The 26,377-nt window shown below is 42.8% G+C and overlaps 1 long non-coding RNA gene across 1 annotated transcript; it reads left to right on the forward strand.

Moving 5' to 3' along the window:
- The first annotated feature begins 16,577 nt into the window (after positions 1-16,577).
- LOC125020125 lies at positions 16,578-19,172 on the forward strand. Its single transcript, XR_007114161.1, has 3 exons — positions 16,578-16,744; positions 17,407-17,500; positions 18,937-19,172. It is a non-coding gene; the product is annotated as an uncharacterized LOC125020125 (long non-coding RNA).
- The last annotated feature ends 7,205 nt before the right edge of the window (positions 19,173-26,377 follow it).

Raw genomic sequence — 26,377 nt, forward strand, 5'->3', positions numbered from 1 at the left:
TAGAACATTTCTGGAACCAAAATCTTTCAGCGCCTTTGTCTACAAATATCTGACTGTAAAGATTAGCTGAACAGTTTCTATATAGAACAATGTTCTATAATAAACTTGGCCTAGTGCTATTTATAAATATACATTACTATTATCATTTTGCATTCAATATTAAGCTATCCCTTATGCCTTTGCTAAAATGTGTTGGATTAATTTAATTAATGTGTATAAATTTGTGGGGGGAATTAAAAAAAAATATATAAAAAAAGTCTAATCAACCAACCTGTTGTAGACCTATGACATATAAGATATCTGGGCATTTGAAGCGCCTGCTGTGCATGTATCTTAGATTATAATCAAGAAACCTGTCCATGGTGGAGCCAACCACACACTGTATAACCCCTCTGGAAAAAAAAAGGTGTAGGGGTGAATATAATTTAAGTACACAGTCAGCCTACATCAACACTTACATGGTGCAACTGACTTTCATCGCAACAACAGTTACTTTAACACTAACTCATGCTACCACTGGGATTTATTAGCTTTCAGTGCAAAATTAAACAAGTCTGCTTTAACATAACCACCTTAAAATGGCCGATCGTAAATTATCTCACATTACCAGACGCTTCTGGTGTGTAGCCGTGTTTCACCTCTGCTGTGAGAAGAGTCATGTACGGCAAGAACCGCGGGACAAACATTGCTCTGTCCGCTTGATTACAACAAATAAATACTTCTAGGGGAGGGATACATCTTCCATGAGAGTGTGTGCGGAGCACAGCGCCAGGATGCATTTATGAAGTGGAGCAAAGAAACCTGAAGTGTCAATCTCTCCGAGAGCAGCAGGGTAGCGACGGCTGGTTACAGAATGTTTCGGGACTAGCTCATTTAAACTTTGTTTTACAGCGCTGACACGCACTCATGACAAGCAACTAAAGTGCTGCCTAATAAATATCACCTTCGTTTTTTATGCGTGCTTTGAGGTAGCCCTAATTAACCAGGCACTACATGCACTCCCCAATGACATATGTCCTTGGCCGTGCCAAAAATAACACAGCCGAGCGCTGGGATGGAGGACGACGGAGGAGAAGGTGAGTGCTTTGTTGTGTGTTGCATGCCTAAGTATCAAAGAATCATATACTGCGTGTTTGTGCGTCTCTCCAGGCTGCTTTTCCAAAGGGGGAAAAAAAAAGGGGGCCGCAGTCTCTCCACTTTTTCAATTCAAGTGTGGTTTCAGATTTGCATTAAGAGTGTAGGCTTGGGTCTGTGGTGGAATCTCCCAGAGGGGTTCTTCAGAGGCCTCGGGTGGCCAGAAGAGCCTGCTTCTACAATATGCGAGTGAGGTCAGGGGCCAGCCACCTGCGAGGAGGTGGAGGAGGGAAGAAGGTAAAACAAGGAAAAAAAAAACAAAAAAAACAGAAGGACACAGGGTGATGAATAAGACTTGGATCCGCCAGTTCCTCCTCACACACTGTGGTTTGCAGAGGTGGAGGTGAAGCCAGGCAAACGGCGGTGACAGGGGGCAGAGGAGGGTCTGATCAGGTCTAAGGAAACACAAACGGCTGTGGAGCAGGGTTAGGAGGAAAGCAATGAGTTAGCACACATGTTTCTGCAGAGTGGAGCCTGCACATAAAGAGTGATGTGTCCGTCTCCGGCACACACCTGCAACAACCTTTCTACTGAATGGTTGTTTTCTCTGCGTCCTCTCTTCAACCTCCTCTCTGTATTTCCAGCTTTCAGTCACCTTTCATCTCAGCTTTCTCCTCGGAGGAATCTAGTCCAGTTTAGCTCAACGCTAAGCGTTGCAAATAACACGGTAGCGTTTTCAAATAATCAATCATTCGTAGATGACCTTATAACTGATAACTTGCTACTTATGTGTAACAATAAAGACACATGGTCAGGCCTCATGTAAATTTTGATAAACTTTTATACTTTTGCATCTGTAGACACCACATCTTTAACTTAATATCGCCAGTTTCGTTCCTCATTTAAGAAGCCTAAACCGAATGAAAATGCTCCATATGAACACCTCAATCAGAATAAACAGGCCCAAACTGAATTAGTTTCATTCGGTTACACGTGGGTAGAATATTCCTTTTCCCAAACCGATCGAAAGTCACGTAAACAGTGAATCGGAATGAAGTCAGGCTCCGTTCTGTCTGCGCATGCTCTGTCTAGACGTAAATGTGCAGTGACGTTCAAGTGACGTTTCCTCAGCTGGTCTGCGGCGCCGCAGAGAGCTTGGTTTTATTAACAACTCTGAAAGAGCTAGATATTATCACACGCTTAGAAGGCAGAAAAAAAAATATCGAACCGTTTAAAAAGGTCCATCGAAAATTAATTGAAGCTGGGATGGACTGAAGTATGGAACAAATTTGGAACCACTGGAAAACCAGGAAAACTGGCTACTGAAAGTGGATATGACCCCATGAACTTTCCGAATCAAGTCGCATGTCACACATCTGTAAATTGGCTGTTCCGATTAGACGTAGAGGTACGTGTAAACACAAGATCGGAATAGATCACCTCAAATGTAAACAGTTGATCTGAATGAGAAAAACGTGTCTGTGTAAACCTGGCTACTGTTGCCACTGACTTTTTGAACCAAGATCCTCTGATTGGCTGTTCAGCTCAACCTGCGCAACGATGTTCAAAGAAGGCTTCTCAACTACTGTATCATCCAGGATGAATAAGTCTCTGGCTCCCTAGCTTCCCATCGATTTCCTTGAGTAGTTAATTCCTTTAATGCAGACTCAGTCACTGCTGTCCGCTCACGTGCAACTGTAAAGCTTTCTTTGATGTTGCTATTCAAGAAACTAAATAGGCTGCTTGCATGGTTACCTGCACACAGCCGAAGTCTGCTCGAATGTGATTGGTCATTACTTAGTTGAACTAGAAAACGGAAAGCCTGCAGCCAGTTGCCTTTTTTTTTTAATGACCCAAAACAGCAAAGTTGTGGTCTGTAAAACAAAAACAATGAGCTGAAAGACAATAAAACGCACAGCAGAGAGCCTAAAGCCTGTTAGTACAGTCTTCTGCTCGTAGAAGTCCTCGGTGCAGCTTTAACAGTAGCTGTGTAAAGCGAGTCTCTGACGCTCACATGTTTTGAGTTTCGGAAAATTCAATTTGTTTTATGTAACTACTATTATTAATAAATTTGACAGTAGTGACAGAAATCATTATTGGGAAATGGTTGAAATATAGGCTACATAAATTCACATGTACTCGGTTCCCACAAGCCATTGTAACTCTGCTTGGTTAGATTAATATGGCACTGTGCTGTGGAATCCAAACCGAGACATGTACCACGAAGCCCAGAGCCAAGAACTGAAGAGCTGGTCCTTTTAATCCAAGAGTGATAATTGGTTTCTTAAAGGTCCGATACGCGCCTGGTTTCAAGAAGCAGCTGTTTCTTATAAACTGGAAAAAAAAAAAAAAGTCGACATTTGCACCTATACACGGTCCTTAATGTTCAGTAAAAGCCAAAATGTCAGATCCAAAACATACGCTACTCTTTTTTTTTTCTCATAGCCGACAGCTAATTGATATTTTTCCACAAACACAACCAGTAAAGTTCTCTAATGGCTTTAAATCTTAATCACTGCAGTTGCTCTAGACTAGACATGACATCATGGCAACAGGTAGCCCAGCTCGTTCCACGGGTCTTTAATCATCGAGATTGCCATCATAATGGGTGAGTGGGCCACTGGTTCACAAAAGAAGGCTTCTCTGTGTAGAGGAGTCAGATAAGGTATGTCTCTGCTTTAAATAGCCTGGAAAGGAGAACAGTGTTTCCTTTATTTTTATCATCTCGGACAAGACGATGCTCCAGGTACGGTTTTTGATTTACGAATACACGGACGTTAACATTTCATACACAAGCGGAGATGTTTTCTAAATACGCCTCAAGGAGCTGAAAAAAAAAAAACACACATATGGCTCTCAGACTTTGGACTCCCAAGGCAATCGACGGTTATTGATTCAAACCATCATCAATAAGGAGACGACTGCCAAAGCACAATCAACTCCCTGTCAACACGTTCACTGCGCTCCATCCTCTCCTCTCTCTCCTCCCTTCTCTTCTCCTTAGCCCTGCATGTTGGATGCCTCACTGTCAGCCACACCAGTTATTCCCTTAATCCCAAACAGATTGGCTTCCGCCACAGAAGAAAACCCTCAGTCTGGCCGTCTCCTCGGCGCTCGCTCCGCAGAAACCCCATTAATCGGCAGCACATGGCGATAGGTTATGGAATGGATTATGGGCCTCCGCGTCGTATGTGGTCCGCCAACTGCTCTGATGGTTACATGGTGGCATTCAGGGACACACTCCCTAACGAGGAGACAGAATTGATCGGCGCTCTGTTCTCACTTCTCCAGCCTCCCAGACCAAAGGGGGAGGGGGACACTTGTCAGTCATTCCTAATAGTTGCTCCCCTCAACAGCGGAGTCAATGGCTTTCTCCCTGATGTGAACACTGCATAGAAACTCATGCGGCGTGCTGAACGTGTAATTATCAAACTTGGAGCTGCTTATTAAGATGAGAAACAGGACAAGGCGATTGTGTTTCTTTTATTTTTTTGTTTCTCGGCACAATGGAGTAAGTGGAGGTCTGTGAAATCATGGTGAGGAAGAAGGATCCGAGAGGAGGAGGACAGGGGAGGGAGAGGGAGGCGGCGGGGGGAGAGAGTGAGACATGGGGAGAACGAGATAAAGGAGAAAGAGACAATCAGGCGCACACACATGCATGAGCACGCATGTTACACACACACAGTTGCAGAACATAATGGTGAGGTAACCACAGTCTTCCTTTTTTTTTTTTTCTCCCTGTTGTGGTTCCAGTTGGTGGTACGTGTGAACAAGCATGTATGTGTGTGTGTGTGTGTGTTTGTACAGTGTGCACCTCTTAGAGGGGTGGCTGAGGTCTCAGAAACAGCTGCAAGGCCTGCTCTGTCTCTATCATTTGTACAGCACTAGTCTGCCAAGGGTGTAAAGTGACCAAAATTATCCGAGAATTCTGGGTGAACTGTGTGCGGGTGTGTGTGTGTGCATGTGTGTGAAAATTACACCTCTGTAGCCGTGTCCTGAGAGTGGATCATGCACTGGGCAGACATGCTTTATTGTCCGTCCCAAATGGTAACAGAAGTGATTCTTTGACATGGGCTCACAAAGAACAATCACACATTTCACATAATTAAAAACACATGCAATATTTCTTCAGTGGAAAGCATTATTTAACTGCACACACAATGCACAAGACAGTTCTACCACACTGATCAGGCATAACATTATGATCACCTTCTTAATGTTGTGTTGCTCTTTTATTGTGCCTCCAAAACGGTTGTGACTCATCAGAGAATGGACATGGGCCTTCTGAGGGTGTCTGGTAACAGGATGTTGTTAGTGGTGGGAGGCCTTTGGGGCCTATGATTTGAGGGGAGGGGCCTCTGTGGATCATCCCACAGATACTTGTTCAGTTTGAGATCTAGTGAATTTGGAGGCCAGGTCAACACCTTGTGTTGTTTTTCATGTTTTTTGGGGGGGTTTTCCCCATCCTGCTGGGGACGTCTGCTGCCACCAAGGAGTGTCATCGCTATGGGGTGGGGGTGCGTGGTCTGGTATCGGTGGGTGGTACACGTCTGAGCAACATCCACACGAATGCCAGGTCCAAAAGTTTCCCAGCAGAACGTTGTACTGTCACAAGATGGTAACTGTTACTTATAATGTTGTGGCTGATCAGTATTTAATGGGAGAAGACATTTTTTTCGCACAACTTTGCTGAAAAACACAGAATTCTTTCAGTAGAAAAAGATGGACCCACTTCATCAGCGCTGGTGTCCACATCAAAACCATGTTTCTGTGGCATTGTTCAAACATTTAAAAACATAAATATAAGACACTAATATTATACAAAATTCCTTCCAGTAGGACCTGAGGTGGTTACATGGGGCGTATATGGTTCTGATTATTAGTGGGTAAGTAATATGAGACAGTTTGCCATCTAGCCACCACACTGTGGCATGACACATTGCAGCCCAGTTCCACTCAATAAATGGTGGTGTTCTATTAAAATTGTTCAAGAGGGAACGAAATTAGCTGAAGGGTAGAGCGTCTCCTGTCTGCAGAGAGCGGATGGAGCAGCAGTTATTCCACTTGCAGCAGTAAAGTGTAAAGTGAAGAATTATATCTCACAATTCAGGCTTCTTGCTGTATGTGCAAGCACTCGTGACAGGCTGCTGTGACTCTATGACTGTGTGTGTGTGTGTGTGTGTGTGTGTGTGTAGGCTCCTGTCTGTGCATGTAAGGCTGTAAACAATGGGACCGGTTCAGAGACGCCACTATAAGCAGCCCAAGGCCAGAGAGACGTTGGCCCAACAACAACTCACACAGACGACTCCCTGGCCCCTCGCCCATTATCTTCCTCCAGCCGGCCTCCCAGACCTACTCTGTGTTCTCTGGCCTTTTGCAAGAACTAATGAATAGACTCAGCAGCATAACTTGAGGATGCAGGCAAAGGCCATTCTGGGCATAACACACTTCGGTTTGAGATTTAGTCATGTTTGATAAACTTTTTATGCAAAACCGTGGTATTTGATGAATGTCTCTTTTAGGGGTGGGAAAAAATATCGACATGTCAATATATATATATATATCGATTTTAAAAGGCAAAGTCATGTTTTGGGTCGATCGTAAATGACATCCACACCTAAAGCAGTAAAGCTGAAATTTGGAGGTACTTTGGCTGTCAAATTGAAGAAAGAACTAATAAGCTGGACAAAGAGTGAGCAGTTTGCAAACTGTGTTTTGACATTCAAGTGGCAAGAATGTTGATCCACTTTTCTGGACAAGCAATAACTTGGAAATGGATTATTTGGATTAATAATGTTTTTTGACCCAATTTGTCAAGTGAATTATCACTGTTATCTGACAAACATATACACGACATGTATTTTAAGCTGTATTTAAAATTTCTCATTGAACTATGTAGAATATTGCAATATATCGCAATATCATAATATCGCAATAATGTTACGTATCATGACTCAAGTATCGCGATACGTATCGTATCGTGAAGTTCTTGCCAATACCGAATCCTAGTCTTTTTATGTTCTATTTTCCCGAAACTTTATGCATCAAGCGATCAGACATAATTCAAGCTAGTTTTAAATGTCCTATCTACTCCAAATCAGTTTTTACCTAATTTCATTAGAGCCGGTGACTAACCTCTCCACACTGCTGCTGTGTACAGCGTGCTGTGTTACCGCTGATGTCACCCGGTGTGTCTTTACACTCTTATTATTGTGAGCTGTGAATGTTCACAGAGAAGAGGTGTTCAACTGAACAGGTCAACTCACAGTTGCCTCATCCTAAACTCTTTATCGTCTCTTCACAGAGTTAAAAGCTTTTCTTTTTTTTAAAAAAAAGAAAGTGCACTTTAACTACTATGAGAGGATTTGGGGAGCCCTAGTATCAAACACCTGCATGCTCGCGTCGTGTGTCTATTAGGTTTGTGAATGTATCCTGGAGCATTGCTTAAAAAAACAAACCAAACAATAAGACACAACTGATTAAACACACGTCGTATCTTGTGAGAAATCTCTCGAAGGAAATTCACTCGCGTTTAGTCGACAGCTGCGCAACAAGTATGTCGATGATCAAAAGGGCAGGTTATCCTCTCCGACCATCTTTCCTAAGCAGGTGGGTGGGTCCCATTAAGCACCTAATGCACTACAATCTCACTTTAAAATGACTTCAACACAACTTGAACTTTTAGTCTTCTACAACGGTGGAAAGCGTCCAGTGCAATATTCCTGAACTGCCCTGCGTTTCCCCTTTTGCGTGTGTCAAGATCTGAGAACCTCCTACTCAATCCCAGGCTGCCTCGCTCTTGATCAAAGGTGCCGTGTGTTATGCAGAGGGCCTGAGACTATGATAAAGGGACTCCTGTTACAATTAGCGGGAAGTTGTACTTTTTTCACCACTGCAGCCCCCCTCCCTCCCCGGTCTCCTCCATCCACTCGTGTCTTGAAGGCGCGTTGGTCAGACAACTCTGGACATGAGAGCGCTGGCTCTGACCTCTGCCTGACAGTAATGACGGCACCTTGACCCCAGACCCTTTCTGTTTAAGGGATGATGTATTTTCTTGAGACATGACTAAGCAGGATCTGAGGCAGATGCCTCTGCTGATATGATATACAACACACCACTTGTTCAACCAGATAGTTAAGAGGTAAAATTATAGATTCTCACAAACCAAACCTCACACGCATCCTGTCCACCGCGTTCCCTTGTCTAAAGTTTACGCCGCAGACTGTAGAACTCTTAAAAATCACTGGATTAAAACCCTCATATCCCACATGCAGGCATGCGTGCATGGGAACGTGTCCTTTTTCCCCCTGCAGCCCCCTCCCCTCCTCCTCCTCCGTCTATCCCCCCATCCACTTCCTGCTATCTCCAGGGCCAATCTAAAGCTGCGCTATTATGAGTCCTGTACTCGTTGTGTTGGCGGCCGATTTAAAACATCAACACCATCAATCAACCGGCCGTTGGGGCCAACCAGCTGGCTGAACCGTCCTGTCCCAGCGCCGGACGATTTGTCATCCGGCGAGGCCAACTCGCGTTCATGTAACTACACCCAAACCTTTCTCCGCTCCGTCTCTCCGCCTTCTAAAAACCTCTTTTGATGACTCCTTGACTCGCCCCTCTCAACCACTTCCTCCAAGCCTTGAACTCACAACAGCCTCTCTCGCGAAAGCTTTTCAATTATTTTCTTTCACTTGCAGACAGAGACAAAACTCTGGTTTCGCCTGAGTGAAGCCCCGCGTTATTCGCTGCTGCGCCCATTACTTTAGCTGGAAAAATAAGCAGAGCGTTGGCCATTGCAAATGTTTCCCCTCGTGCCTCACGCGGCTCACTGAGGTGGGTCATTATCCGCCAAAATATAGGGGCAACGAATAAACAAACAAATAAACATGCAGCGGAGAAACCGTGAGTCACGGCTCTATAAAAACGCCGGCTACGCACGCACAAACAATGCGAGTGCAAGCGAAGGATTTTATGCGTGCTTCCTGCATACTTGAGCGATAGTAATTGAGACAAACGGGCTTTATACGGCCGTAAAAGCCACGGTCGATGAAAAAGTAACGGTTTCCCCCGACGCGATGAAACTGAATCGACTGATATGCAAAAGAGGGAGACGCTGCATAAAATGAATGTGACAAATTGAATTCATACATTCCCCCTAGCGATGATGTCATGGATTCCCCATAACGGAATAGTTTCTAACACTTGCACACACACACACTCAATTGCTCAGCCTTCACTGTCTTGCCCTATTTCTCGGTCGCTCTCACTCTGCCGGCCAGCTGAGAGGCCCGGGGGCCACGGAGGGGGCCTAAGAGTTGTCCAAACACCCCAAATGAAGGTCTGGGGAAGTTCCTTGCTCTTTTGTCTCTGCCATCTCTGCCAGGGGGAACAAGTGCAGCACAGTGCGCAGACTTAGGAGGGTGTCTGGCGGGGTCACGATGTGGCTGCTCGGCAGTCCCTCACAGTCACGCTACCGCCCCCGCCCCCTCAGCGCCCCACTGCTCGGACGGCCAGACAGTCGGCCCCAGCTGCACAACTGGCTGCCCTTTACCAGTTCAATCAGCCAAGGTCACCAACAATCAACCAGAGATGATGCACATCTGTGTGTGTGTGTGTGTGTGGGCAGGAAGGTGTGCGGCGGCAAGTTTCCTCTGAATACTTTAAATAAAATGGAAATGTGTCTCCCACCACCAAAAAAAAAAAAAAAAAATCTGTGTTAAATTTGGATGATCAACTCAAGTCTGCTCAGAGTCTGCAGCAAATCACAGTCAGCACAATTTTTATTTATTTTTTTATTTTACACGATCGCACGCAACTTTATTTGCCTGTAAATAATTTTCCAACATCCCATTCAAGAACTGGAGCGTTTGATTTGGGCTTTTATGAGAGCATGTTTTACAAATGTGGCGCGGGCCAAGAGAAACTGTACCTGGCAGACAGACTGAAAAAGGCTTTCCTCACCTTCGCTCAGTATTAATGAGCCCAGAAACAGCTCAGATTCGGAGCCAAACTAGATTACGCTCGGCGTGAAGCAGCTGCCAAACATATTGCATGATAGACATTAATGCTAAAAAAAAAAAAAAAAAAGATGCCTGGACTAGATTCCGCCGCTAGAAGTGGAGACTTGTTATAACAATTACTGCTACTTTGATTAATTTAAAAAGCAAGCTGAACAGTTTAGAGCGACGTTACGAAAACATTTCAGGCATTCTGATATTTCTGCATTTAATCACATGCTCGCAGATGCGACTTCTTGTGCGGCGTTCTTTGGATACCTGGAAGAGGAATGTGTTTAGGGGCATGGGGGAGCGACTGGGTGAAATTATAACAAGCATAAATTGGACCCTTGGCATTGGCCTTTCTTTGAAAAGTCTTAATGACAAATCACCACTTTCCCTTTCACCTCCTAGTGTTTCATCTCGGCTCTACCCATGGTGCTCTGCTCTGAGCCTGCAGCGCCACATCATTGGCTGAGTTGCTTAAGATGTGCCCACGGACATAATCTCGAGATTTTTTTTTTTTCTTTAGTTTTGTGCCCGCTTGGACATCGGCGCAGAGTTGACTTTTTGTGTTGCTACTGCAATTACAAAGTACAGTTTGAGCAAATTAGGCTTGTCATTGCATCGAGTTTGTGCCATTAGTTCCTCTGCACACAATCTGACTCACAGTCATGCATGTTTCTAACAGTTTCTCCTATGTCTAAGCTGAGTAACTGAAATGAACGATATTCTACCACATATGCACGAGAAGTATGCTGGACCCAGCTTCTTTCCTGCTTAGTTTGAAACATTTAATTTTATTTTTTTTCCCCCATTCGTTCCCTGTAACTTGTGAAATGATGATGATGATCAGGCCTACTGTGAATCTTGGTGTAAAAACTCACTGAAGGAGAAGAAACAATTAAGAAGTAGTAATGACTTAACCAGGAGTGGGTGTGGGGGGTTCAATAATTACTCTTGCATGGATTCCTCTCTGTTTCATCATTAACCTCCCCAGTAAAAATAACAATACATATGAAGGGAGCCTAAATTGATACCAGTGGGGTAAAGTTAACAGGGACTAGTAAAGCGTAATGAAAATTATTTGCTTGCAAAGCACCATTTTTAATTTTTTTTTAATTTTTTTTGTTCCAAAGCGTTTCAAGTTGGGTTATTAACATGCAGATTCGAAAATAAGAGGATGGTTTCCTGGTGGTTTCGATAAAGTACTAATAATTAGCCCTTATTATGTTAAACAAACACACAAATCTTCAACTCGCTGCTGAAGAAGGGACAGCGTCCCGTTCACAATCAGACCCCCGGACCTGACTGATGGCTGAAGGATACCAAACCTAAGCCCAGGTGACCACCGGCAGTCCCTGTCTGTGGCCTCGTCTTGAGGGTCTAACTACTTAATAAGTAGCTGTCCCAGGTTTCCTGGACATAGTCCAGAGCAGCAGAGGCCCCCATACGAACGGACGCCCAAAAGCATAAAGAGGGCTTCATTTATCAATCAAACCAATCAGACTTTTCCGGGGCTAGGGACGACCACATGTTGGGGATTAGTCTCCTGGAATTCAGTGCAACTAAATTGTGGAGATTTAGTCAGTTACAGATGATAGCAGATCAACAATTAACAGAGTTGGATTACACTTCGGTTGCAGCTGGGTCGACGGGCCGCCGGTGTCGTCTACCAGTGCGAGTTCAAGCCGGTGCTTCGAATGACAGTTGTGAAATACTGTAGCAGAAAAGGAGTGGATGAAATCAGCGAACTCACATTATACGACGGTTTATGTTCCTACTCCTGTACGGTCGTCATTTGTGGTCAGGAAACACTAAATTAATCAAGGTGTGGGGACCAGACGTATTTCAAACCACTTCGACTGCAGCATCGGCTCCACGCTCCATGTCAAGAAGTTGGCTTAACCCGGTGACTGCCAACACCGGAGCGAGTTCCTCTGCGCTTCCTCTGAAATTTAGCAAAAGTTGGCTTGCATGCCAAGACATAATGCAACAGTAGGGCACCCTACAACAACACAACAGTGCATTCTGTTGATTATGAAGACATCTTTTCATTTGCAAGAGAACAACAGCGGTATTTGTTCTCTTAAAATCCAAAAGTGAGCACACACGATTCCCGTGTCACCTCCACGCCAATGCAGCTCAAAAGCCCGAGCGTCAACTGCATTACACATGAGGCTGATGTGAAAGCTCGGAGTAGATAATTATTGTTACCCAGCCAGGGCGCAAGCTGCGAGCCGCGCAGCTGATTTAGAAGCTGATGGAGAGAGGTGAAGGCGTCGTCGTCACCTCTGGCATGTTGTGTCACTCCCGCTCATCGCCCATCTCTGCACACAGATGACAGATGAGGCTCTGACAGGTGTCAGGGAAGAGCAGAGCAGGTCTTGCCAGTCATTCACCGAAACCCCCCACTGCGCGGGACACACGCACACTTTGACATGCCACGGCTATAACTAGAGGGAGAGGGAGGTGTGTCTGTTTCAGTGTGTGATAGATGGAGACACGGAAAATGACTGTGGAGGGGGAAGGAGAGAGAAATGGGAGAAAAAGAGAGACGCGAGTGATGATAGATGTGGATGCAACAAGCGCTATGTAATGATCCTCTTAAAATATCAAGCAGAAAACTTGAGGAGAAGGAAGAGGTATTTGTTTGGCGCATCGGTGGGGAACTAAGGGTTTTCAAAGCACAAACGGGCGGTGATCCAGGCAGCCATCATTTCTCCATTTACATGTAGGATGCGTCATCTCTCACAAAGCTTCTTTGCGGACGCACGTTGCGGAACAGTAGATGCACTTCAGCTCAATGAGGAGGAATTGATTTTGAAACAACATTTTTTTTTTTTTTGCTTTCATGTTGAACTTGGTCTAAATTATAACACGAACCATATCCCTTATTTAAATTATGTGTTGCAGCACCTTTTTTTTTTTTTTTTTCATCAGTCAATGAAAAATCCTTTTTACCATGCACAAAAGCCAAAGAAATTAACTATGATTTTACACAGAGGACAGCTTAAGCTAATGACTTAGTGTCAGCATGAGGATAGACTTTGTGGATAATGGGTACTTCCAATAAGAGTGCTTTTCACAGAGGGGGTTATCACCTATGGTAAGAGTGTGTGAGTGCTTTTCACACGCGGTATAGGTCCACAGCATTGGACCGTGGACACAGAGGTAGCGCACTATTAGAGCACATTACTGGAAATAAATTATCATGTAATTTTATGATTTTGTTTAATGATATTTTGGGGGTCCGGTTGTAAAGCTGCCGTAATTGAAAGTGTTTTGAGTGCTGGGATCATCGTGCATTTATGCTTTAAAATCTAAAGTGGGCTGCAGAGGAATGTGTACAGCATCAGCGTTAAATATTACACGCATTGGGAGCGATACGCTGCGTGTCCCTATAGACGCCGTGGATCCACCAATAGAGGTGTCATTGTTTTCCGACGCTGGGCTTCAACCAGGGGGCTCGGGCGAAAGGGAGCTGGACCCCCCATATTTCATTTCTCCCTCGCTGATAGCATTCATCAGCAGCGTCCTGATAAAAACAAAATATGCAACTTAAGCCTGAGCAGGGCTTAGCCGCTGAGGTGGACAGGATTACCTGGAGGCTAGCCGGGGACAGGCATCAGATTGTACTGTCATAAAGGGCCATTAGCCTCTTGGCAAACTGTACCTCAAGCCCAAGATGACAGAGCTTTTCAAGATGGACAGGGGGGAAAATATGAAACTTAAATTCGTCATGACAGACGTCTCAGTGAATGAGATCCCCAGAGGAAAGGGGAAATTGAAAGATTTCTGAAGCAAAACAAACAGAAAACGCCATTTCTTTTTACATTGTTATCTTCATGCGACACGCCGGGCTGATTATGTTTCTGTTTGACTCGACTGGATGTAAGTTCTTACGAAAAAAGCGGGACCGAAATTTCCACACAACCCACAATGGAGCAGACTTACTGACTGCCTGGGATTAAATTTAATACAGGATCTTGACAGACATATCCTGGAAGCACGTCGCTCTCTCTCTGCAGATCTCCTCGCAGCGAAGCTGACATGTTTTTTTCTTGGATTTGCCTCATTAATTGGCTGCTTAAGCCTCCTTAATCCAGGATGATCACTCGCTTGTACGTCTTAAGGCATTTCTTTAAACTCGCGTGTTTTTTTGACATGAACTCGGAGACACTGTCACTTTTTACAGGCCCGGTTTGAAGTTTCACAGAAACACGACAATGTGAAGACACTACAGCTTGATGTCACTTTCCCCGACATGTGGAGGAAGCCGTTATCTTCAGGAGGGGGCATCTGGATCATATGGTGACACATGCACACAGCTCTCTTCTCTCATAGCTCTCCATTTCCTTCCACATACCAGTGCCTTAAGGCCAAATCATGAAGCAGGCAGGTGCCTGTCTTCTCCGGCCCTCGTTCGTACACGGCTGCCGACCTGTCCCTTCCCAGAGGGCTTTGTGAAAGGACAGAAATGTGATGCCGCCTCTGAGACGCGAGTCGCGTTGGAGTCCGCCCGCGGTGGCCATGTTGCATCTCCCTTCTGTGACTCCTCTCCACCTCCCACCTCCTCTACACCTCCTTTTTTCCTGCGCAGAGAGACTTCAGGCGCCAGGCGCGGTGTAACTGCAGTCTCAGGTATGCCGGGCGGACACTGCAGCCACTTCCCAGGACTTCACCTGCACCTGAGACTGAGCGACGCGGGTCCAGTTATACCTCAGGGAGGGCCGCTCGAAGCAACACAGAGCATCATTCATGAATCGAAGCGCTCCATAACTGGAGATACGGAAGAAAATGCCTCTTCGTTTGCTGTTTTGTCTCAGTCTTCTAGCCCTCAACAGCTGACATTGTCCTGCGACAGAAATAATCTGCCCTTTTCAGTATAAAATGCCACAACATCGGCTGGTTCTTTTCAAACTTTTCAGAGATGAGAATTTTACAGTAAACTGAGGTTTGGACTGTTGTTAAGAAAAAAAAAAAAACAATATTTAAAATGATCAGATTAAGCTGTTTCAACATTTTTTTAACATATTCACTTTGACCAATTGATTTATTTTTGAGGAACCTAATCAGCAGATTCATCTGTAGTAACAAGTATCAATAAACAAGTCGCGCCACATTCATTTCTTCAGATTAAAAGCATTTCATCATTAAATTAAATGCCATTGAATATTGTTTTAAATGATCTTTTACATCTTAAACTCCCCGTTTTGCTCATCCCCACATCCAACTGGAGACATTAACTTCCTGCACTTCTGTGTCTTGTTCCTCTTCGCTCTGAATGTTGTGGCATTGTCATGTGTAAAGGCTTAGGATGATTACAAAATAATTTGAAAATAGAATAAGTACGCAGGGACCTAAGTTGAGGTTTGCTCCATCTGTCAACATGTGACAGCTGCGGTGCAATTTTCATTGTGGCGCGAGTGGTTTAGTGGTAAATGCGCGCTCTCATTTATCTAAAATACATCCAAAGCTGTGGCTGCCGCTTTATTATTCCGCATGGGCTACAATGTGCATTTGTTCCTAAATGAAAAATCTTTGCCGAAATTTGACAGACTCAGAGAGCATGTGTTTTGAGGAACGAGGGCTGCGAGAGGCTTTTGTGGTGTTGTGGGAGAAAGGGAGCATGTCTGGGGGAGAGAGGACCACTTTGGGAGAAATTCGGCAGAAGAAAGAAGAGTTTTCTCAAATATTTGTAAGCAGTTTTCAAGGTTTGCGCCACCTTTACGATGTCAGACCGATGTTATTGAAGTCCAGCCATGCTGAAAACACCAAAGCAAGAAAACAGATGTTCAACAGTAGCACAGAAGTTGTGCAAACGTCTAAGTCAATAATAATAAAAAAAAAACATCAGCTTTGTAAAAGCAGGACACTCATAGGTTTGATCAGTTATGAAGTTTTTTTCTATTGATATTCAAGTCCTTTTTGTTTTACACCTTTGATTAAAGAGACACACTGGCGATGATGATAATGAAATTAGACAACATGCTGACATTGTTTTTTTGTTTTTTTTAATACAAAATTTACTCTGTAATTCACCGGCATCCAACACATGACCAACTAATACTTTCCTATCAATAAAAGTTTGATTAATTTTAACAGTATACGGCACCTACTTAAATGTTCATGACACATATATACTTAATTGAAGATTTTTTTTGTTGTTTGTTTTACAGTCATCTGCAGTTAAAGAGGAGTAAGGAGGAGAAAAAATATCAATCAATTTATATAGCACTTTAAAAACAAGAAAGTTGACCAAAGTTTTGTACACAGACATGAGGATGGATTCAAATCATAAAACAATCAAACAAACAAAAAATACAATAATATATATATATTTTTTAACAATATATCAAACTTTGTGTATTTATAATCGGTTCCCTTTTGCCTTTGGTGACTACACATGCACATTAGTGGAAAGCACGCTAAGTTAAACGGTAATGAATATAAAGAGGGGTTAACTTGCCTTTCAGGAGAACATGGTGGACGCTGCGTCGTCCTGCGCAGTTGCCGCAGCCACGACCCGCCTGAACAACCTCGACGTCCCACAATTCCTGCGTACAAGAACAAACAGCAACACAGCGACACAGCTAACATGTCAGACAAGAAGCAAACCGTAGACTTGGGCTTGCTGGAGGAGGATGACGAGTTTGAAGAATTCCCAGCCGAGGGTAAATCCTTCTCCTATCATCTCAAAACATATTGCTGTTGTTTGTGCTGCCAGCTTTTTTATGTATTGCGAGTTTTTGGTGCCGGGCCCTGCAACAGTGACTCAGCTAGCCTAACCTCATTAGCTTTAGCATTAGCTAGCAAACTTACCTGGGGAAAAGATGCATGTGATTAATAAATTACTCACCTTTGAGTTCACTGCTCGCTAATGTTTTTTTTTAATTATTGTGCTTTTAATTATCGTAATTTAGCGTAACTGTGATTTTTGTTGTGCTATGTCATTCAGCTCCTAGCGGCGGTTGGCTAGCTGATGCTAATGTTCAGGGCTCTCAAGTCTCACGCTTGACACACGCATTTTAATAAGTTCACACGCCACACATGACATTTCTTACCCTGAGAAGTGATACAACTCGCGGCACATTGGCAACATAGACTGTATGTAGGATAGATTAGTAATCTATGAATGAATGAGGCGAAGACAGACCGATCTGCTTGAATGAGCGAACTATCAGCCAATCAGAAAATAGCGTTTCTCACTGAAATAGCGGCGCCGCAAACACGCACTTTTTTTGTCCTGAAAATCGTAAATAAAACAATTTATTTTGGTTTAAATATCTGAAAGTTAAAGCTGTATTTTATGTTCTTGATATTATATCAATTCCAGACTGGACGGGGCTGGATGAAGATGAAGATGCTCATGTGTGGGAAGATAACTGGGACGATGACAACGTAGAGGATGACTTCTCAAATCAGCTCAGGTAACCTGAGCCTTCAGCAACAGTCTCCATGTTCGGCTACACCACACAGACGCCAACAGTGTGTCTGCTACATTTCTCCATTAACACTTTCGCCTTAATATGGCAAATATCGCTTTTAAGCCACCCTCACATGCCCTGTCCTCCTCCTCTCGTTGCTCATACACTGACTCAGACATCCATGATTAATTATTTGATTTGAACGGATCAAAACAAACAGAAACCAACATGTTTACACACATAAATGTAATTCAGATATTCTCCAATAATTTGCTCTATGTGGAATAACTGGTCACTTGATCCCTGACAGGAAAGGTTTGATCCACATGACATTACTTCTACTTTGTAGTTGATTTAAATCCAATGGCCTTGTCTGAAATCACTGTTCTGGGAATTTATTTTTTGTTATTGAAAGTCCATATTACAGCACAGTAAAATAACATCCTATTTGCATTTCTGGTGCATTACATAGCTTCATACAGACAGGAAGACAGGTGATTTCTTTAATTTGATAATCAGAATTACTGTATTGACGCCATGGAGAAATTACTTGTTGTTACAGCAACTAATGTACCTAATGAAGTGGCACGCGAATGTCTGTCCTATAATCTCTTTAAATATATTGAATATAGGACCACATCTGAAACTTCTCAACTTCTGAGGGTTTGTCAAACTGGAGACATTTCATGAAAGAGTTGGTATCAATGGCACTGCTGAAACCTCTATACAGAGATACTGAGGAATTTTAAGTTGTGTACCTCATTGACATTTGTGTATGTTCTCCAGACACTAATATTTAAATATCTTGGATAGTGACTCATCACATGACCATAAGTCACTCTCAGGGTCATCTTTGATTTGACCCCCTACTTGTCTTCATTTGCTTAAATCATTCTTAATATCAGTCGGTCGCTCCGTGTTTTTAAACCCACGTGAAACTGTGCAGTAAACACAAAAATATGAGCAACAACTAAAATGGCCGCTTATTAAATTGTGTAGTTTAACCAGTCAATGTTTCAAAGGGGGTTTGCATCACAGATCAGATTTATCATCATAAGAGCTGTAAAGCCTTCGATGCTCCAACTCACTCGGTGAATAATCGATAAGTGCTGATAGATAAGTGGCAGCTCTGCTTTTGTCTGAGCACACTTTAGACAATAATATGCCATTGTTTTATTGAGGCCAATTACAACAGCTGTACTATTAAGCTGTTTCTTTAAGTTATCATTACTATTAAAGGGCACGGCCGCCACATATATATGTAATCATCAAATCCATAGCTGCATGCATTATGCAATATTTATGTACATTTTTTTTTCCTTCACTCCCATCTCTTAATGGTTCTTACAATCAATAGCAGAGGGTACTTATGCCTCAGCCGCCCACCTGTAATCATCTCTGCTGACTTGATCTTTCTATTTGCCTTTTCCTCCCTGCAGAGCGGAGCTCGAAAAGCATGGTTACAAGATGGAGACCTCATAGCGGCTGACAAGGCCTTTCACTATGCGACGACATTGGATATGGACATTTATATTTGAATATCATCGGGTAACCACAAAACCACAAGTGGAGATTAGAAGATGCTGTTTCTTTTCTTTTTTTTCCTTTTTTTTGTAAAAAATGTTAATGGGCGTGATATGCAGACAAGAAAGTAAAGTGTTTGGAGAAAGAAAAATCCTCGGTGTGTTTTTTTTCCCCCCCTTTTTTTCACTGACCAGAATATGCTGAAAATGTTTAGATGGAGGCGTTTGTAGATAACAAATTTGCTACTGATTACGCATTATATTTGCCTTTATTTAGCTCAGTATTATACAGTTTTATCTTTTGACATGGAGGTGGTTGACATAATTTCAAGCAGGATTTTGTTGCTGCAATTGAGAAAGCTTTAAAAGTAAACTAATACATCATTACTGCCTAACCTCTAATTTATATAATTTAGCCCATAGGTCTTCAACGGGGGGTCCGTGACCCCTAGGGAGTCCACAGAGGCACTGCAGGGGGGCTCCCAAAATCTTTGGTTGATGAGACATTTTTTAATTTCCCCCCACAAATTTAAATGTCTTTAAATACACATTAACATGAATCCAACATATTTTAGTAAAGGGATAAGGGATAGCTTAATATTAAATGCAAAATGATAATAATATATATATATTTATAAATAGCACTAGGCTAGGTTTAACATATAACAGATATAGTAGGTAGAACGTTTAAGACCCCTGGTTTAGCCAATGGCTAAATGATGTTTGGTCTTTATCGGAACTTTTGCCCGTTTTTTCATTTTTTTTTTCTTCCGTTTTATCCAGTAGTTTATGGCTCCAATATTTGGTGCCTACACCAAATGCTTTTTGCAGTTATGGAGGTACGGAAGATGACTCAGGGTTTGGCTAAAATATCTACAAATTACAGTCTTTGTAAGAGCTGTTGATCTTCTCAGAAGCACACCTACCAAGTCAACACAATCTACCTGTAATGGGCAGCTTGTTATTGCCCTCTGACACATTGTGCATTTATTTTGGACTACATGAATTTTGCATGATATTACTCGGGTTCAAGTGCTCAACGGATATTTGTGACCATTTTTGTGGCAACCGTACTTTGATGAAAGGCTCTGTTTATTGAAACTGTCAAAGTGATGTCTGCGTGATAGAGGAAGAGCGAACAAAAGTGTACACAAGAGAAAATTGAGATGTACATAAGCAGTGTGCAGTGGAAGTGCACACAATGCAAACAAGTGTGTGTGTGTGTGTGTGCGCTCGTGGCGCCTGCTACACACATAACGGAGGCAGTTCCTCTGCACTGTGCCGTATAACAGCCCCCTTCCCTCTCAGCCCCACAGCGCTGGGCCGAGTCCCTGAAGGAGAGATTATCCACTGCCGTGTTTGTCAGAGACGGGGAGGGGGTCTCAGCATGAGGCCTCCCAGCCTGCCTTGCCTGGGCCTGCCCCTACTGCCAGCCAGGCCCTTCTCTTCCGCTTGGCACAGCGGGGACTCTCGTACTGAACCAGAGGCCAATTTATCCCCGCCACACTCCCCCGGCAAAATGATTTCTCTCAGTGTTTTGTCGACTCTCGGTCCCAGGGTCCTAATGAGGTGAAATGGATGCCAGTAAGACCAAGGCTGAAAGAGCCGCTTTCATCCTGAAAACAATATCCATCCTCCACCTCTAGAAGTAGAAAACATTCACTCAAGCTCTGTATTCGCGTACGTTCTTTGCACTGCGCCGTATCTCTATTTTGTTCGACATTTACTAATTCGTGTTGTGCTGTATTGAATTCGTGGTTGTGAGTAAGATACTGCATGGTAACCCTGGTATAACAGCTCGACATGGATGTTACACAGCTGAATATCGTCTGAAGACAGGGATCTTAAAACAAGTTCAAAAGCTGCAGTGATATTTTAAACTCACTATATTGCAGCACATCTTGAGCTTGAACGGATCAGACAGGGCGCAGCATTAGGTAAATAAAACTGGTGAAAAGTCAAAACCATAATATTAAACCGTGGTCCCTGATTAGGAGATGATAATTAGAACTGACATGTGGGAGTGTATGATGTCATCATGTCATGATGTAAAGAGGTATTTGTTTCAAGTTAATTGAAATAAATAATTCCACTCTGAGGAAAATCATTAGCTATAGCCCCAGAAACTTCAGCCCAAGAGCACACACTTTGATGCTCAGGGAAACTGGCAAGAACCCCAAAATTTGGTCCCACGATCTGCAGCTAACGCATCCTACTCTTGAGACGTGTCTAATATCAGACTGTAAAAGATCAGGCCTTTTGGAATAATGTAATCCCAGGAATCAAAGATAGAGTTGTCTGGTCCAATGATTGGAGCAGATGGCTTTTTAGGAGAGTTATGAACTCATACCAGAGAGTGATAGAGCAAAAATATTATGGTTTGGAGTTGCTCCACTGCCTCTGGGACTGGGCATCAACTGTGAATTCTGCATCACATCAAACAATGTGAGGATATAAAAGTCAGTTTGAGAGAAGTTGAACTGGATACAGACCTTTTAATACAGTCTTCATTTTTAGTTAAAACCCTCCAGTGAATGGCTCAATAAGAAGAAATCGTAATTAAAGCCAAGATTTGAATCTCAGTGTGATGTTTTGGGGTATCTGGAACTAGCATATGCAACATATGAAAACTGTAAAACATTTTGCATTTTGGAAGTGTGATCATTTTCTTAAACTATCTCATATCAGAGACTGAAGGGAAATTATGCCATTCTGCCAAGGGGAACAATGACAACTTCTGATGGTGTGTTTGATTTTTCCATAGAAGGATCACACAGCTATTCATACTTTTCTTGAGTGTATGATTAAAAAAATTAAACATTTTTAAGTTTCATCAGTAAGAACCATTTCAAAGAGGGTGAAAAGTGCAAATATGTTAAAAAAAAAAAAAGTCAGTATGTTTATATGCACGTGAAAATAAGGAGTTATTGCCTTAATCTGACTTTAACTGGACAACTTAAGTGCATGTAAACACGTTACTATGACTAAAGTTCTCCTTATCCGATTAAGACACCAGGATAATGTGATTGTAACCCCGGAACAAAAACATCCAAGCCGGACACAGAAGAGGGTTAGCACGCATCTTATCTGCACCGTAAGTAGCGCGCACATTACGTACGATATTAAAAAAGCTGGACTATTATCTGTCTGTTTGTTGTTTGAAATGCTGCATGAACAACTCCTTTATATTGCCGTAATAGGTCAACCGGAAAGGGGGCTGTATTAACCTGCTGTATTAACCTGCTGACAAGATACATATCGCCACCTAGTGTGGAGGAGGAGGACATGTTCCCACCAACTGTGCGATTTTCTCCAATGCATGAAAACTGGGACAAGGACCGTATTCAGAGGTAAACCCACTCACACTTTCATAACTCTCACAATGCAGCAAGTATTGCATGTTAAGCCAAGCACCGTTTCTGTTCACTGATCTTTTCATTTAAAGAAAAGTTTCTAATTTATTACGCTGCTATGCACAACATCAAATGCTTGTAATAAAAATGTACTTTAAATACAACCGTAATGTTCAGTTATGATACTGACCAGGTTTTGTGCCTCATGAGTTTCCATTCCTATTAGCTTTGATTTATCACCGTTTGCTGTTTTCCATCAGCTCACATAAACGCTGGAAGGTTTAAATGTGTTTGCTCAGGTCATGCGTTTAAATGCTGGCAACTGAGAGCATGCTGATAGCACCTGTCACTTTCTGGTTTTCTTTTGCGTAAATTCCCTTTCCTTTAGTATTACTGCTGTTACTATCTCAATCAGCTGTACATAACAGCCCTCCTGAGTGTGCAGTCTATTCTGTGTGCTCCAGTGTATCCTTTGTCAGTGGAAAAAACATATATATATATTTTGTTGACGCATGAAATGAATACGATCATCAGGTGAACTCAGGTTTATGAGTGCGGGATACCCTCATCTGTTTATGCCTTTATGACTAAGGGCTCTGGGCCAGATGATTATTCTAAGGGCTGGGAAGTCGGTGAAGTGAGAGAATCGGTAAGTGAGAGCAACGGAGGATGACTTGTGACCATTTTGTTTGTGCTGAAAGCGTTAAGATTGGTCCCTTGTGTTCGACTCTGCGAGGGCTTTCGACGGGCCCTCAATATTCAACCTCACACGGATCGCCACGCTGCTCGGAGTCTTTGGACTACTTCTGCTTTGATCCCATTCAATCAAAAACTTTAATTTGTGCAAGCATTTTTTTTTTTTTTTTTTATCGTTCCTTTGTGACCCACATGATTCACCTTGACACTCATGGCTGGTATTGACTGACTTGGACAGAATAGCAATCTGCTGAGTGAATATTTCAACAACATTCAGAGGCTGCGTTTTAATCTTTTAAACCGTGTATTATTGTACTAAAGAACAGGAAAAAAATAAAGTTTTCTAGGCTAATGCTTTCAACAGATTACATCCGGGCACCTAAATTTGCATCAGCCAAACCTCTGTAAACTGATTCTTGTCTTTCTGGATGACCAGATTCTTCAAAAAGCATTTTCTTATTTGCAAATCCTTTCCCCTCATCCCACGCAGTTCTGAGACCACATGCAAGAGAGCAGCCAATGGAACTGTGGCGAGGACTATTTCATAACACTTCATGTTGGGAGATGGCAGATCCATTGTTCTCAAGGCCCACGAGCCTGTGGGCGAGACTCCCTGCTGTGTCTACACTGAAGAAACACACCAGCCACCGGGCTATATTTTCCTCTCTTTTCTGCACACACTGGAGGCTACTGTGACCATTCCAGCTTCCTCTCCCACTGCTACAGGCCGCGCTCTCTCTGCTTCTCCCCTCTCCAGTCCCTCCACCGAGCGAGCCAGGGTGAAGACGAAGCTGTCTCTGCACAGCTAGGAAGCATGCAGCTGCTACTATAATAACCCTAATTGCACGTTCCTTTTGTTGGGCTGAAATTAGCGGTAGGGGCTACAATGCTACCACTGAAAACCCCAAAATCCTCTAAAGTAAAGATGGTGGGGTGAGAGTTACAAAAAAAAAAAAAAAAGACACTCAGGGGTACGTTCACCAGTGAGACTGCCAACCCACTGCCGAGTGGCCCACACCTGCACGCTCGCACCCCCGCTAAAGTAAACACAGATAATAAGGTATAATTACTTTAGAAAATAATAACGAGGAGCAACCCTCCAGACCCCCCTACTCGCAGTGACAAAGGGCTGCCTGTTTATTGTGGGGGGTGAAACAGCCCCAAAGGACGCCGGCGAGTGCCCTATCAAAAGACCTGAGGGCCCTACTGAGGGTCCCTTATAGGACAGCCATCAGTGTCAAGAAGGACTTGGGCTTTTAAGTCTCTCCCAGCCTAACTGCCTCAATTAACCAGTATGGACTGACCACGGACTACTTATTGAGCTCCATTCATTCTCACCTAAATGATCCTGTGTTGTCTTGAATGGTTTACCCCCCTTTACATAGATCAGAAGAAACCCAGAGGATGTATCTAAAATTACCCCCACAATGTGATTATGGTGTCAAATCAAGGTTATACAAAAAAAAACAAGTTAAGAATACGCATTGTGTTATATATATAATAAAACGTATGCGATATTTTTTTGCCTTAGATCATTCGAAGTTCAAATATGTCCATATCGCCTATACACCGGGAGAGTGTGGATATAAGCATACAGCACACAGTCACCTGAATTTACGCAAAAGTTCTAAATTTATATCAGGAAACATGCTCATTTTAAGAAGCAGCTCAAAATTTGATTAGAAGTTTGACACCACTCTCACATGTGTGTGTCCACGTCTGCTCGGAAGGAGCAAGCAGAAGTTTAGCTTAGCTTAACATTTTAGTAAGCGCTTTTTAAACAACACTAGATAAAGGCTACAAGTCTAGAAACTGGGAGAAGAAACATCTGACCTGTCTCTGTTAAACTGGTGTAACCTCACTCTACTGGTTCATCTACAGCTTAGTTATATCAAGACAACCTTTTATTGCGTCATAGACGGTTATTTCTTGGACCGTTTCTTGGCTCTGACCAGTGGAGGCAGGATGTGAACTGGCTGCAGACAATAATAGCTAATTTACAGATTTTGCGCTAAACCATGACAACTGGCAGCTGGCTGTATTGTCTTCCCGTCAACCACACAACCGTTGTGCGTCTGTTTGACCATTTATAAATCCTAAAATAAAATGCATCACCTAATTCCGTGTTAGTCATCGCTAACTAACTTCTTTTCAACTCATTACCATAAACTGGACTCTTCTTTTCTGACTCGATGAGCAGTGCATCACATTTATATAAAACAATGTGACACTGAAACATTTAAGATGAGTCACATTTTATCCAGAGAATAATACGAGGGTTGCATTTAATGGGCTGACGTGAGAGATATTCGATATTAATCTTCTTGTTTAAAATTATGCAAGACATCCGTTGTTTAACTTTTAGTTTATTAATCCTTTAGCTACCTCTCAGTGTATGTGCCCAACCTGCAATGTGGTATGAACCACTAACATGGGTGCAGCACTTTAGCAATTCACACTAAAGGCCCAAAAAGCCAAATTGCTGTTTCTTAAAAAATTAAAAAAAAAAAAAAAAAACACACAAAAAAACCCATAAGATAAAATAAGACGACACTGGCTTGATGAATAGAAAAGTGATCACTTTAAGAGTTCTAAGTACCACTCAAAATCTCATAGCTGTGGTTGAATGGAAGATCTCAAATGGAAAAATTTGACTCCACCTAGTTACGCATACAAGTAACAGATACAATATCTGGGTTATATTTCATGCTTTTCCCTCACTGTTTTTACGAGTGCCATCACAGCTCAGTTAAAAAACGTGGATAAACTCATCCGAGCATGTGAACATGACACTGGATAGTTCAGACAGTGTGGGATCATGCCACGGCCTCACTGTCACTTAAATCCGTTCCGATTTTAACCCGGTCTGACACGTTGGCACACGGAAAGAAACAGATGGGTATGTTTCAGTTTAACGCCACAGTATCCCTATGAAAATACAAGACTTCAGTTTGATGTCAGGACAGATTATGAGTGGCCTGCCTCAGTTGCGCAGTTTTATGACATGATCCATGTTGCAGGCCTCTGACAGATAAATGTGTAATTTTGAAAGTTTGAAAGAACACACAGCCTGTAGCACCCCCATAAAGCCATAACTATATATCTCCGCTGAGAGCAAAATCTGACTTCCTGACATCTTTGTTTCATTACATAAAAATGATAACTGCAGAGCTACGAGACAAACCAAATGGCAGCGATTTGCTCATATTTTCCTGTTGTTTCTATTTTGATGCTGTAATATTTTAGTCCAGCAGGAAGGTAATTAGCCAGACTGCCATCTTTGCATCTGGTTGCGTGGCAGTGCACCA

Source organism: Mugil cephalus, chromosome 14 (assembly GCF_022458985.1).
Source record: "Mugil cephalus isolate CIBA_MC_2020 chromosome 14, CIBA_Mcephalus_1.1, whole genome shotgun sequence".
NCBI classification, from domain to species: Eukaryota; Metazoa; Chordata; class Actinopteri; order Mugiliformes; family Mugilidae; genus Mugil; species Mugil cephalus.